Here is a 16,546-nt window from a genome sequence, read left to right as displayed (position 1 = left end):
AATTCAGATTCCCATAAGGTTTAACAAGGGCAAGTTAAAATTGTTAATAAACTGCAGCCCTAGACTTACACAGAAAATTCTTACTGGAGCAGGATGCGTGGAGAGATGATAGTTAAGTTAACTTGGAAATAAAGTAATGATCAAGAAGAAATCTAGTTGTTTCGCCTCTTGTCATAAATGTTTCTATACTCCCTGCCTTCTTCTAGGTAAATGTGAGCAATGATTAGGATGCTGCTTTGACAGCTGATGATTTTCCTTCTTGTCCCCTTTCTGTCTCTGCTCAGTATGTGACACTATAGAGATATAGAAGTGTGAGATAATGCACAAAGATTGGACAGAAATAATACTGACCCCAAAATATCCTCAGAAAAGGTTTTGAATAAAATTCCTGTTACTGAATTGCTCAAGATAATGTCACTTTCATTAAATAACTACTGAAAAAGAATAAATTAATTTGGGATTATGATTAGTGACTAGGGGAGATATTAAGCTTATTTAATAATCAGTTTGACAGGGGCACTGACCAATACGAATGAACATGGGCCATCAATAACTGGTCTTGTCCCACTGCTAATGGCAGTTGGCACTCTGACCTATTTGGACCACATGATAAGTCACATTTTTTTTTACGAGGTGCCTATTTGGTCTAAGCTAGATAAAAACAGTAAGATTTTTTTTTTTAACCAAATAACCTACAAAATTCTATAGGGCACGTCAAAATGTTTTCCTGGCATTGTTTTGCGTGGTAGCTAATAGTTTTCTGAAGCTACAAGATGATGTGTTTTGAACAACAAGAATGGTTTCTAACTGCATAATATTATTGACAAAATATGTTTAGGTATTGTGAATGGTTTTTGTCTGAATACTAACATTTTTCAAATATTTTAAAAAATATATATTTTACAAATATAATATAAATGATTGTGGTTCATAGTTTGGGAGCTTAGTTTAATACTTAGGGGTAGACAAGATTACTTGAATTATCTTTTTGATTGACAGGCAAGACTTTGTTTTATGGTTCCATTTCTTCCTCGAAGTTCTCATAGAGCTTATATCTAGTAGACATCTCAGATGAAATGTGCTAACAAATTTAGTTCTACTGGACTAAATTTAAAATTAATAAGTGAATCAATCACTTAATAGAACACTGAGTGTGGAGAGGACAAGGTACAAGATAAATAAGAAACAGTTTCTTTTTCTTGCCCTGGGAGAGGTTCTAACTCAGTATCTTTCAACCATGCATTATACATACCACAGTTGATGGAATCTAAAATGCCCCCTTGTAAATGATGCACCATTAATTTATATACCACTGGAAGACAAGAAGAATATTGCCACTTAGAGTTGTAAAGATGCCATTGGAGGCAAGATTTCTTTCTAATTTCAGAGATGTTAAATTATGAAATCTGGTAAGTATTGGATTATAGGAGGTTGAAAACTGATGAAAAAACATAGTTCATGGCAACTACTTTTGTTTTGATTGTGTATTTTGTTTAATACTTGAATTGTTTCTATAACGCAGTTATAGCAATCTTTAAATTTGCTTTCATTACAAATATTTGTCAAGTTTTGTTTCAGAAACATTTTTCCTACTCTCTTGCATTATGCACCCAGACACACTACAAAAAACTCATTCATAACACAGTAAGGGCAAACATTATTCATGTAAACATCTTTCATTAATTTCCCATAATTTAAAACAATCATAGAATTATAGATATTGAAAAAGGCTCATAGATTTAGTTCAAATTCCACAAGAGACCAAAGATGCTCGTTAACTGTGATGGGGTTAACTTTGGGTTGCAATAAATCCTGAAAGCATACCCCTGGCTTCTACTCCTTAAACATACCTCACAACCTAATAAATGTATTTCAGGATAAAGAGAGAACATAGAAAACCCCGGAGGAAGCTTTTGAAGAAGGGAGCTCAGAATCATGGACATAATTTTCCTACATGATAAGCAGGTCTGTAGCTTATAGTCCCTGTAGCTTCCTAATACATGAATCAAGGTTAATTATTGTAACCCAAAATATAACCAAGTAGATATGTTAAGATACATTGGCATGTGTGTTCATATTGCTACTATACATAGTGAAAATTTGTCATATTATGTATCATTTCATTATATCCAGGACCAAAGTGGAAAAAGCCACTCAAGTTGAATATCATCATAAAGGAATTTTTTTGTTTGTTTGTTTTCAATAACATAAGAGTCAGGAGAGTTGGGAGGTATGTCCTAGGGATGTGATTGGTCTTGATATGTAACAACTTTGAACAACTGTGTGCAAAGTCACAGACAGAGGAAGCAAAGATTTTCGTTATCAGAGGATATCTCTGTCTCTGGTTGGAAGTTTGGTGCTTGGGTGCATAGTCTTCCAGAGCTGAGACAGGAAATGTACTGCATGGCAACTACTTTTTAAAGATGCTTGAAGGGAATAATAGTTTCAGTATCTACTAGGGGATGGGGAATACGTATTTTTATTTTTTTAGGAAAAGAAAAGGGAACACAGTGAGCTCTTTTTGCAGGCCAAGGGAAAGCAGAGCCTGGAGAGGCAGGGACAAGGGGTACTCTCTCAGGGAGATGTTTCAGAGGGCCTCTTCACAGAGCATTCATAATGGCAAGACAATGAGGATGCTGTTACATTTAGCCTGGGCAGATGCGTTCTCTGAGAAGCCCACAGAGAGGATAAATAATGTCTGGGACAGTTCCCTAGGACCTCATGGGGCTTGCCGAATGTTGAGAGAGCATCACTTCCTTCTCAGAACCCAGCCTATGGTGTTCCTGGGATTTAATTGGTATCATTCTGGCAAGTTAATCTGATTAGTTTACTTGTATCTTATATTTTGCTGCAGCATCCTCACAAAAAAGAATCAGAAAGTTACTAATTGATTGATTAACTTATTTTATAGAGCAAGGCAGTGCAATGTGGTGATTTCGAGTCTGGGCTCTGGGGTTCAGCCTGAGCTCAGCTATCAGACAGGAATAGTAATCTTCCCTACCAGGGATGGCTCCTGTGATGATCACATGAGATGTTTGTTGCAAAACACTGCCATATGCCTGGCTCATAGAAAAAGATGAATAAATACAAGCTGTTTTTACCAGAAGAGTAACCACAGGTTTGTACCCCAGAGGGCTGCATTTCACTTGCCCCAGGGAGATTAAACAGGTCATTTTTGGAAAATGTTGGCTTACGGAGGCTAGATAGAGCTGCATACTTGGACACAAGAAGGAATCTGGGTGTTAAAGAGAAGCCTCAGTGATTGAATGCTAGAAAGATCTGAATTTTTGCAGACCTGGGGGATGAAGCGTGGTACGTTCTACTGAACAGCAGAGACCCCAATTCCACTTGCCCCCCAAACCCCATCCCCAGTACCCTAAGAGATGGCAGGTGGTTGGACATCTGCATGCCTGGATATGATCAGTAAGTACCAAGGCCTTCAAAGCAATGGCTTCTGTATTAGTCCATTCTCACACTGCGTAAAGAACTACCTGAGACTGGGCAATTTATGAAGAAAAGAGGTTTGATTAACTCACAGTTCCACAGGCTGTACAGGAAGCATCACTGGGAGGTCTCAGGAAACTTACAAACATGGCAGAAGGCAAAGGGGAAACAACCCCCTTTTTCACATGATGGCAGGAGAGAGAGAGCAAGTGAAGGGGGAAGTGTCCACTTTTAAACCATCAGATCTTGTGAGAACTCACTCACTATCATGAGAATGACATGGAGGAAATCTATCCCCGCAATCCAGTCATCTCCCACTGGGTCCCTCCCCCAACACTGGGAATGACAATCCAACATGAGATTTGGGTGGGGACACAGAGCCAAACCATATCAGCTTCTGTCCCCAGTAGCTTACCCTCTGGCTAGCAGAGGGGGAAGGGTGACTGTGTTGTGATATGGAAACCCAGATGTCAACAGTGGCAACATAGGGGTCCTGAAAATAATGACACATATTAGAGACTGTATTAGGCCATTCTTGCACTCCTATAAAGAAATACCTGATACTGGGTCATTTATAAGAAAATATATTTAATTGGCCTATGGTTCTGCAGGCTGTACAGGAAGCATATCAGCATCTGCTTCTGGGGAGGCCTTCGGAAGTTTCCAATCATGGCAGAAATGAAGGGGGAGCAGGCACATCACATGGTGAAAGCAGGAGTAAGGAAAAGGGAGAGGGGAAGATGCCACACACTTTGAACAACCAGATCTCCTGTGAATTTATCACCAAGGGCATGGCTCAAGCCATTCATGAGAGATCCATCTCCATGATCCAAACACCCCCCACCAGGCCCCTGTGCTCTTAACCCAATGCTATCTCTAGTTGACACTTAGTTCATAGATTCGATCTTTTTTTTTTTTTTTTCTTTTTTAAATTTCGACTTTTATTTTAGATTCCGGGGGTAGATGTGCAGGTGAGTTACATGGGTATATTGTGCAATACTGAGGTTTGGGATATGAATGATCCTGTCACCAAGGAAGTGAGCATAGTACCCAATAGTTACTTTTTCAACACTTGCTCCCTTCCCCTAGTAATCCTCAGTGTCTATTTTTGGTCATTTTTATGTCCATGAGTAACCAGTGTCTAGCTCCCACATATAAAAGAGAACATGAAGAATTTGGTTTTCTGTTCCTGCATTAATTTGCTTAGGATAATGGCCTCCACCTGTATCCATGTTCCTGCAAAGGACATGATATTCTTCTTTCTTATGGCTATGTAGTATTCCATAGTATATATATACCACATTTTCTTCATCTACTCCACCCTTGATTGGCATGTAGGTTGATTCCATGTCTTTGCTATTGTGAATAGTGCTGTGATAAACATACAAGTGCATGTATCTTTTTCGTAGAATGATTTATTTTATTTTGTGTATATACTCAATAATGGGGTTGCTGAGTTGAAAGATAGTTTTGTTTTAAGCTATTTGAGAAACCTCCAAAGTGCGTCCACAGTGGCCGAACTAATTTACATTCCCACCAACAGCGTACAAGTCTTCCCTTTTCTCCACAGCCCTGCCAGCATTTGTTGTTTTTTGAATTTTTAATAATAGCTGTTCTGACTGGTGTGTGATGGTATCTCATTGTGGTTTTGATTTGCATTCCTCTTGTAATTACTGATGAGAATATTTTCATGTTTGTTGGTCACTTGTCTGTCTTCTTTTGAGAAGTGTCTGTTCATGTCTTTTGCCTACTTTTTAATGAAGTTATTTGTTTTTTGCTTATTCTGTTGGTTAAGCTCCTTATAGATTCTGAATATTAGACCTTCGTCAGGTGCATAGTTGGCAAATATTTTCTCCCATTCTGTAGGCTGTTTACTCTGTTGATAGTTTCTTTTGCTGTGCAGAAGCTCTTTAGTTTAATTAGGTCACACTTGTCAATTTTGGTTATATTGCAATTGCTTTTGAGGTCCTAGTTGTGAATTCTTTCCCAAGGCCAATGTCCAGAATGGTGTTTTCTAGGTTTTCTTCTAGGATTCTTATAGTTTGAGGTTTTACTTTTAAATCCTTAATCAATCTGGAGTTAATTTTTGTTTATGGTGAAAGGTAGGGGTCCAGTTTTATTCTTCTGCATATGGCTAGCCATATAAACAAAAATTAAATACACCATAAACAAAAATTAAAAATAAAAATTGACAAGTGGACCTAATTAAACTAGAGAGCTTCTGCACAGCAAAAGCGTCTGTCTCAGTACTGTTGATTGAATAGAGGGTCCTTTTCCCATTGCATATTTTTGTTGACTTTGTCAAATATGATGTGGCTACAAGTGTGTAGCTTTATTTCTGGGTTCTCTATTCTCTTCCATTGGTTCATGTGTCTGTTTCTGTAGCAGAACCATGCTGTTTTGATTACTGTAGCCGTATAGTATAAAGTAACATAACGTGATACCTCTGGCTTTGTTCATGTTGCTTAGGATTGCTTTGGCTATCTAGGTTGTTCTTTGGTTCCATACGAATTTTAGAATAATTTTTTTCCAGTTCTGTGAAAAATGACATTGATACCATGATAGAAATAGTATTGAATCTATAGATTGCTTTGGGCAGTATGGCCTTTTTAATGAAATTGATTCTTCTAATCCATGAGCATGGAATGTTTTTCCATTTGTTTGTGTTGTCTATGATTTCTCTCAGCAGTGTTTGCAGTTTTCCTTGTAGAGATCTTTCACCTCCTTGGTTAGATGTATTCCTAGATATTTTATTTTTGGGGGCTATTGTAAATGGGATTATGTTCTTGACTTGATTCTCAAGGCTTGAACATTTTTGGTGTATAGAAATGCTCCTGATTTTTGTGTGTTGATTTGTATCCTAAAAGTATATTGAAGTTGTTTATCAGTTCCAGGAGCCTTTTGGCTGAGTCTTTAGGATATTCTGTGTATGGAATCATATCATCAGCAAAGAGAGATCATTTTACTTCTTTTCCTATTCAGATTTCTTTTATCTCTTTCTCTTGCATGATTACTCTAGCTAAGACTTCTGGATTCATTCTTCATAGTTTCTAGTAGCTTAGTTTTTGGTCACAAATGTGCACACTTCCTATTAAGGCTCTTCTTTTTTTCTAATTCCCTTAGACATTCAACACCCTTCACTATTTCTTAGCTGTTTCTTTATTTTCTCAGCTTCTAAGCTATGAGTCAGTTTAAGGAAAAAAAGAATTTTCTTTGAAAGTTACCTTATCTGCTTTTGTTTCCACAGGAGAAAGTCAGAACCTGACTTGAGCTAACACTAGGCAAGTGTCCATTTTCCATGGACCTCTGCTTTGGAACTTCTTCAGATACATATGCTGGAATCAATCACTGTAAATTCTACTAAGCAAGTTACCTTTTGCCTATAATAATTTTATAAATTATTCAGCATTCATACTATACTATATAAATATAAATATTTATACACACATATATAATCTGAATGTATTATATATAATATATAACTATAGTGTGAATATAGTATATTAATACTATATTTTTGCATGATGGCCAAAGTATTCTTTAGCTGGCTCAGCAAGAAGGGGATGCTTCAGATTTTTGAGTCAGGCATCAGAGGCCTGAAAGTTTGAAACACTTGTTCACCTTTGATTGCTGGCTTCCAGTTTTTGGTGCAGATCACTGGCAAACAAACCTTCCACTTTAAATCTCTCTTGAGATGCTAGATTTTTGTTTTAAATGTGATCATAGGTGGTTTGAATGGATGCACAGTCAGCCAGAAAGTTGATTTGGATCCTGAAGTTCCCTTTACCATATAGAGAATTGCCAAGAACAATATGCCTATACTGCCAAGAAATTCGTCTCACTAACCTGGATATGACAAAATACTTGCTACAGCATTTCTTCATACTCCTCTGTCCTATTCCTGCTGGCCGCCACTTTTTGAGATGGCACTGCTGCATTTGTCTGCCTTACTTCTCCACAGTATCAAATCAGAAATACAGAGATGTTTAGCAAGTCACAAAAGGAAGTTCTTTCTTCTATGATTTTATCAGTTCCACTCAATTAAGAATGCCCACCCCCACCCCGCCAACCCAGAAGCTCTGCATCTTTATAACTAGATGTGTTACAAGTTAAGATGTTAGATTAGAAGCTAAGACGTGCTTGCTAACCTCAGTGACGTGGTTGTCGCTATCCCTGCTTTAACAACTCCTTATGCATTCCTCTCCAATCATACTTGTTATGTTTTTACATATTGTATATTTACAAGCCTCTCTGCTCCTCCCGAGAGAGAAGTCATATAAGAGAGGGTCTGTGTCTTGTCTTTGAATTAGCAATGCATTGCACAGTTCCTGGCAGGTAATTTATTGTCACAGTATTTGTTGAATAAATAAATGGTCATGATTCAGACTTATTGTTGAAATATGAGTTCCATTCCGCAGAAAGCACTGACGTGGTCTTTTTGGCAACATAAGACTTGGAAAATACATCTCCTATTTAACCAAGGAGGCATGAATATTGTGTGCTGACCACATCCTGGAGATAAATTCTATAGTTTCATTGCTTTAATTATTCTTCTGGGTCAATATCTGGCATGGAGTAAAACCCACAGTAGCGACTGAGCCCCTAAAAATACCTCATCAACTAAACCTCATGCATGGAAGATCTATTTTAAATGCAGTGCAGTCTTTTGTGCTTTAGACAGTTTCCTCTCTAATAAGGCATTGTTCCTTGGACTTCACTTTTTATATTTACGTTTTCCTCAGCCTTGGTAGTCTTTACTTGTTTATATTTTATCATTACTTGTTTTTTTTTTTTTTTTTCCACATTGCAAGCTACTTTGAATCCTTTATGAAATGAGATGGGATATGACTAAAGGGACATTGCTGTGTCATAGACAGATAACTGGGATTGAGATTGGAGATTTTGTGGATTTAAATTGGAAACTTTTGGGGGAGAAGGAGAAAGGAAGTTGACTTTCTCTCTTCCATCGATCCATCCTTTGGTCGTGGGCAGGTCACTTCTTTCACTTTTGCTGTTTGCTTCTGTTAGTTGATAGAGATAGTTGATTTTTGTTTGTTTGTTTTTTTCTAGAATATAACTTAGTCATGGCACTAAAAAGAACCCACAGTTATGTCTTCTCAGCAGTTATTTTCAGCCCCCAAAGAATTGTTATGGTTTCGTTCTTCAAGTCCTTAGGGTCTGGCCGTGTCATGGGGACATTCTTGCTACTTCTTGGCAAATCAATTAATGAAGCAACAGGCTGCATATCTGGCATCAGTGGAAAGTACAAAAGCAGCAACAAACACAGGCTTTCTCTTGGGGGACTTTACATTAGCATGGAACAGAGCCCGACACATGGCATATGTGGGCAGTGACATGGCCCTGCACTTGGAATAGAACACCTGGGATTCTGGCCAGGCTATGGAATCTTGAGCATTTTATCTAATTTTTCTAGACTTAATTCCCTCACAAATAGAATTGATAGTGGGGTTGTAGTAAGAATTAAACAAGTGAATGAACAGCAAAGAAGTTAACAGTTTTCAAAATAATATGTCAGGAGTACATGCTATAATAAAGAAGTATTATTTGTACTTGATACAAAAATGACATGTTGAAAAGAACTCTAGAGACATGCAAACCTGAATTCATGTCTTTACCTGCTGTCTGGTTTGGGGCAAGGCACTTGACATCTCTGAGTTTCAGTTTCCTGATCTGTATAATGGGTATATTAATACCAGCATCATAGAGCTCCTGGGAGCATTGGTGGTGCTGTGTAGAAAACGTAAAGTGTGGCTGGCACATGGTATGCACTGAACAAGTAGAAGCTTTCATTTCAGTATTACTGTAGTGTAACATGAAAATAATATATAAATTGTTGCTACATTGTTTGCCTATGGCCTGTGGGTAGTGTACGAGTTTAGAGAAAAGGCATGCCAGCTGTTTTTGGAGTCTTATTAAAAAGGCCCATAGAAGAGGTGTGATTTGAGATAGGCCTGGAAGGTAAGTCAGCTTTGCCTCAAAGGAACAAAGAGTAGAGTTTACCCAAATTAGTCCTCTGGCCATAGACAGCATAGTTCAGTCAGGATCGCACATTCTTCTTGGACCTTCTATAGCACCTAGCTTGGAAGTTATTTATGTATTTGTTTGCCTCCTCATGAGATCCTAGAAACATGTCATTTTCATTTTCATCTTTATATTCCTATTTTATTTCTTAAGACTTTATCTTTTTTTTTTTTTTTTTTTAATGAAGTCTCACACTGTCACCCGGGCTGGAGTGCAGTGGTGCAATCTTGGTCCACTGCAACCTCTGCCTCCCGGGATCAAGTGATTCTTCTGTCTCAGCTTCCTGAGTAGCTGGGATTACAGGCACCCACCACCATGCCCAGCTGATTTTTTGTATTTTTAGTAGAGACAGGGTTTCACTATGTTGGCCAGGCTGGTCTTGAACTTGTGACCTTGTGATCCAACCACCTCGGCCTCCCAAAGTGCTGGGATTACAGGCGTGAGCCACCACACCCGGACAAGACATTATCTCTTTAGAGCAGTGTGAAGTTCACAGCAAAATGGAGAGGAAATGCCACTATTTCCCATATATATTCTTTAAAGTAATGGCTCTCAACTCTGTGACTATCAAGTGGAGAGTTCTTAAGAATGTCTAAGCTGGGCCTCACACTAGACCTATGAAATTGAAATCTCAGGGTATGAGGCCCAAGTGTTGGTAATTTTTCAAATATTGCAGAGGTTCACAACATGACTAGGTTGAAAACCATTGCCTTATAGCACCAACCACACATGAACAGATTTGTCAGTTGTTGAGACAGTGTGGTTGGATGAAATGGAGTACTTCAGAAAATACACTGGACTGAAATTAGGAGTTGCAGGTTCTAGCTTCAGCTCTGCCCTGACGGCTGTGTAAACTGGTCAGATTCTTCAGCCTCCCTGGGCTCTGTGTCCTCATCGGCATTATAGGGAGGAGGTTGCAGCCTATGTCTCTTCAAGCCTTGATGGCCTATGATGTAGCTAAGCAGATGTTATCCTACCCTCTTTAGTTTGGGAAGTCAAATCCAGTGATGGAATGGTGTGGGTGCTTTTCTTGCTTTCCTCATAATACACCTCTCTCTTCCCCATGCCAGCCCCACCTAGATGCACATCAGAGGAGCTTACAGAGGACATTTGAAGACTGTTTTCTTCTTTTCCCAAGAAACGCTATGATATTGTCACTGTGTTTATTTCTAATGAAGGAAATATGCCCCCTTTATTGGAAACACCTTGTGGATGAAGGCAAAGGCCTCTCTCTACAGTCTGGCAATTGAGAGCAGAGATACCAGCCTAGCCCCACCTGTTCCCACAGCCAAGGCAGACATGGCCCTAAATGCTTTCCATATGTAAACCTTTGTGAAGTTTCCTGTGGGCACAGTGCAGATTGGGCCTCAGTTGCTACTTCTGGCCAAAGTAACTCAAACCACATGCCTGGAGAGGAATCAAGGTGAATGTACTTGCACTAGAGGCAAAAAATGTAAGCAAGTAGTACCTTCTCACGTTGGTCATGAACGCCTCTCTCATACACCAGGCATTGGCCAGACCTGTAAAGTAACAGCAAATGCCAGTCCTGAAAATCACTGTGGACTTGAAGTAGGCTATCTGATGTTCCTTATAAGCCAGCCGTCCTTTTTCACTCAATAAACAACAGAGGGGACAGAAAATTAGAAGGAAGGTAGCAAACATGTGAGGAATTTCTTTTGGCACCCCAGCTTCTCTGTCTGAGCCTAGAGCCAGGAGGTGGAGCAGACAGAGCTCTTGTGCTTGGTCCTCAAGCTCGCTCTTCATCTCTTCAACCTAGGCTGGGTTGTCCCATATTTGTCAGAGTTTTGAGGAGGGGCCCTTGGCCTGTGAGTGTGTGGTGGCAATAGCCATTCTCAGAAAAATGCATCTTGCCAGAAGAAAATCAGCATCCTTAGAATCCTGTAGAAAACAGGCCTCTACGATGCTGCCCTTCTGGTGATTTGTAAACAGTATTTCCTATTAGACCTCAACTGAGCTTCACCTCAACATTGCCAGGTCTGTCCTGCAGACCCTGGCTGAGCAACAGATGAAAGGAGTACTCAGACACAGGTATCCCATGAAAGAGCAGCTAGAGGACTGCCTGGCACTAGGTGGCTGAAGAGTCAGCAGCCCCGATAAGCCAGAACTGCTTGTATTTATTCAGTACTGGTATAATGTCAAAAGCCTGGAGCCAACACAATCTGTGGGTAATTAACATTGTCGTCCCCCCTTGCAGGGAGCAGTCTTGCACGTGGATGATCAAAGGTCAGTCTCTGGATGACATAAGTAAATAAACTTATCTAAATAGATTTCTTTACACTCCCTTGTTACCTAGTCCTCACCCTTAGCCTCAGAGTAAGAGAATTAGCTGCCTTCAACTTTATTCTCTCCTGCAGCTTTTGCAAGACCTTCTGACCTTTCAAGAAAGTTTGCGTCTTTCCTTATAGCTTCTCCCACCACCGTGACCGATCTCCTACATCTCCCCCTTTTCTGTATTTTTACTTCAGGTTTTGTTGGTTGAAGAGTACAGATGTGTGCAGCAACAGGTTTGTCAGGTGTAGCGGTCACAGCTTGTTTTCTGGCTTTACATCCTAGAATTAGTAAATAACATGAGATAAATATGAGTATAATCAGAAATATCCTTTTCCAATGAAGGAGTGACTGCCAGGAGTGGGGGTCTATTCAGGAGAGATGTTCTTGTATATCCTTCCATATGGCTGTTTGTTGGGCATGTAGATCTATGGCATTTAGGGATTCTTGAATTTTAGTTTTAAGTTGCTTTATGTCTGCTGTTAAATTATCATGTAAGGGTCCCCAGAGGTGTTGTTTCACTTCATCCCAACTGTGTATTGATTGATTCCAAGGTAGAGAGGTGACACAGATATGCTTATGCTCCCAGTCACAGTTCAATTGCTACTGGAATGCCAGTGCATCTTGTCATTCCACTATATATTCCAAGGTAGCCTCAAGGGCTTGCAGACATGCAAGAATCTTGTGATCTATACACTGCTGTAAGAGAAGTTCATTAGTCATATTTCTGGCCAAGTTGTCCACAAAGGTAGCTGTTTGTACTGATTCAGTAATAGATACAACAGCAACACTAGCAGTGGCTAGGATGACTATGGTTGAGACTATAAAGGCTATAAGTGTACCTATGAATTTTTTATGTCTGACCTGGGACAGGGCACGTTCTAAGGTGGCAAGAGCAGAGGAACCTTGCCAGTCGCGTGTCAAATTGACTGGTAGGAATGCCTCAAATTGTCTCCTTAATACCATGACACTAGTAATATTTAAGTTAGAGATATTGTAATTAGTGATACATGACACGAACTAAACCTGTCCCTGCACTTGGGTCACAAACTTGGAGTTTTGGGGTATAATGGAAATATTGGTTCCCATAAGGAAAACATATGGATGTGTAGTGCAAATTAGGCACTGATCTGTATGATTATGAATAAAGGTCATAGTATAATTGTTACTGGAATTATGATGTATCCCATGCCAGGTGTTAAAGGGGTGCTAAGATGTCCCAGGTGCCATAAAGTGTCTTGGGGTGGCATGGAGTCTACTTGGGGTCTGGGATATCCCATCCCCCCATCAGCCCAAATCATAGGGGAATGGGATGTGCCTATGAAACTGTGATTGATGCCATGATTGATGCAGACAAATGGCTGTGGGGGCTCCAGGCTAAGATGTTATAATTGCCTAACTGGAGGCTACAGGCTTGTCCCCCGTGACAGACCTCCCAGCCAAAGTGGAATCCATTACTTTCCCAGCTTTGTTTTTTAGCACAGGGAGGAATGTTGGGGAAAGTGGCATTGGTTGCATTGCCTGGTTTGAGACTACCTGCAACCAAGAATGTTAAGGCATTTCCTTTGCCATAATGTAGCCATAATTGTGTTTGGACGGGTACACAGTAAGGGTTAGAACTTTTATAACTTACATGCAGTGGGAGGATTGTGGAGTGATACATAGTGTTACCTGGCACCTTAGTCCAATGTGTGCCATTAATGAGGGACACCACCGGGGGCAACTCAATCCCTCCCAGCCAAACAGTTATGTTATTAGAGGCTAGGAAGGGAGTGTCTGCCTAGGTAACAGGGTGGAAGAAAGACGGATCTAAGAGATGAGCCCAATAGAGTGCAGCAGATGTGGGTTGCAGGCAGAGTGAGAGAATAAGAAAGGTTATTACCCTATGAGACTTGCAATGTACAACAGAAAGCATAGCAAGGAACACATTATCTGGAGTGAATGGTGTCTGTGTCTGGAGCAAGATTTGCTCAGCCTCCTGAGTTGTCTTCTTCAGCATTCCCCAGGTAATGTCTGGGGACTGTCATCCGAGGAAGCTGCATCGACTGGGGCTGTGGGTCTGGCAGGGTCATTTCCTTCATTCTGGTACTGGATTGGGTCCTAGTCATGCCATGGTATGGTTTGATGCATCATTCTGGAATCCAAAGAGGGCTTGAGGGGGTGTGAACACAAGCATATCCTCTTCCCTATATTAGCAAATCATATGGACCACACCATACATTACTATTTACATCTTTCCATAAAACCGCAGGTTTTATGTTTTGAGGGCATTTTGCAAAATGCTTTTCTATGGCTGATTGAAATTTATCATCTACATTTAAAAATTTAAGGGTAAATAAGGCTTTTGCCAATAGTGTTGCAGGGTCCTTACTTGTATTCCCCCTTTTCTGTTTTTTGAGCATATTTTTGTTTTTTTTTTGTTTTTTTTTTGGTTTTTTTTTGTTTGTTTGTTTGTTTGTTTGTTTGTTTGTTTTTTGAGACGGAGTCTCGCTCTGTCGCCCAGGCTGGAGTGCAGTGGCGCAATCTCGGCTCACTGCAAGCTCCGCCTCCCGGGTTCACGCCATTCTCCTACCTCAGCCTCCCGAGTAGCTGGGACTACAGGCGCCCGCCACTGCGCCCGGCTAATTTTTTTCTATTTTTTAGTAGAGACGGGGTTTCACCATGGTCTCGATCTCCTGACCTTGTGATCCGCCCGCCTCGGCCTCCCAAAGTGCTGGGATTACAGGCGTGAGCCACCGCGCCCGGCCTTGAGCATATTTTTAATGGTGGAGTGGACACATTCTACTATGGCCTATCTTAGGGGTTATAAGGGATGCCTGTGGAATGTTGGATGTTCCACGTGTGACAAAATTGTTGAAATTGTGAGCTGATATAAGCCGGACCGTTATCAGTTTTAATTTTTGTGGGCCACTCCATAAATGCAAAAATTAAGAGAAGATGTTTAATGATATATCAGGCACACTTTCCAGGAAGAGCATGAGTCCTGATTAAGTGGGAATTGGTATCAATAGATACATGTATATATCTTAGTTTTCCAAATTCAGGGATGTGTGTAATATCTGTTTGCCATAACTGATTAGATTCTAGTCCTCTAGTGTTAACACCTGTTGAAGGAGGGGATGCAACTGTAAGCTGGCAATCTGGGCATTGTAAAATAATTTGTTTAGCTAGTCTTTGGGTAACTTGAAATTGTTTAGATAAATTTCTCCAATTTTGGTCGAAAAATTGATGTGTTTGGGTGGCTTGGTCAAGCAATGATGTCATAATCTGCAGGTCTGCTTAATTATTGTCATAAGCCGGTGGCCTGGGCAGTGAGGTGTGGGTCCAAATGTGTGTAATAAAAATAGGATGTGTACATTGATCTAGAAATTGCTGAAGTAAAAGAAAATGTGCACACAGGATGGGTTCAAGAGTGGACTTAATGAGGGCTGTCTCAAGGTTCTGCAATAAATAAATGGAGTAAGCAGAGTCACTAACTATTGATAGGCTGAGCGGAAAAGGTTTCTAGGGCCAATATTAGGGCTCCAACCTCAGCTCTCTGAGTGCTAGTAAATCCAGATCGAGTGAGGGAGTTATGTGGTTCCCATTAGATAGCCCCTTTTCCATTTTTCCCAGAGCCATCAGTAAAAAGTGTTAAAGCATTAGGTATGGGGGAGTGAACTACTTTTGTAGGTATAACTACAGCAGTACAAGATAAGAACTGAAGTAGTTTGGCAGCAGGAAGGGCATCTTCTATATGGCCTGCATAATCAGAGAGTGCTATCTGCAGGTCCAGAGATAAGGGCAAAACTGCTTTGAATTGTTTTTTACTCAAGGGAATTTTTATGACATCAGGGTCATAACCTAGCAATTGATTGCATCGTCTGCAGCCTGTATAGATAAGTTTACTAAGTAGCTGGATATAGGGAGATAGTGTTTTTGTCCCAATAGGTGAGCAAAAACCGATCCTAGAAAGGGCAGCCCTGGGGCCATCTGTCCCATTACTCCTGTTGAGGAATGTTTGATAGGAAAAACAAATAATTGGGCCTATGCTATCGTGGGTCTATGCTATCTAGTTGCCTCTGACAAATAGCTTGCTCTATTTCCTCAATTTTCCTTTGTGCTGTGGGGGTTAAATACCTGGGGAAGTCTAGGGGTGCATTGCCTTTTAGGATAGAAATCAGGTTTGTAACTTATCAATAGTTATGCCTAAGGTGGGGCAAAGCCAGTTAATATTACCTAGTCATTTTTGATATTCATTTAAGGTGTGTAAGTTGTTAGGATTTAATTTAACCTTCTGGGGTCTTACTGACCGGGAAGTTAGTATCTATCCAGGATATTTTTAAGGAGAGGACACCTGTACTTTTTCAGGTGCTATGATTAAACCTCTTTTTTTTTTTTTTTTTTTTTTTTTGAGGCAGAGTTTCGCTCTGTTGCCCAGGCTGGAGTGCAGTGGCCGGATCTCAGCTCACTGCAAGCTCCGCCTCCCGGGTTTACGCCATTCTCCTGCCTCGAGACTCCCGAGTAGCTGGGACTACAGGCGCCCGCCACCTCGCCCGGCTAGATTTTTGTATTTTTTAGTAGAGACGGGGTTTCACCGGGTTAGCCAGGATGGTCTTGATCTCCTGACCTCGTGATCCTCCCGCCTCGGCCTCCCAAAGTGCTGGGATTACAGGCTTGAGCCACCGCGCCCGGCCGATTAAACCTCTTAATTGTGTATTCTTTTTGACAGAGGCATATAAACTTACAAGTATTGTCTCTGTTGGAGATGCCAGTAATATATCATCCTTAG

Source organism: Chlorocebus sabaeus, chromosome 26, assembly GCF_047675955.1.
Source record: "Chlorocebus sabaeus isolate Y175 chromosome 26, mChlSab1.0.hap1, whole genome shotgun sequence".
NCBI lineage: Eukaryota > Metazoa > Chordata > Mammalia > Primates > Cercopithecidae > Chlorocebus > Chlorocebus sabaeus.
This window is presented reverse-complemented; position numbering follows the sequence as displayed.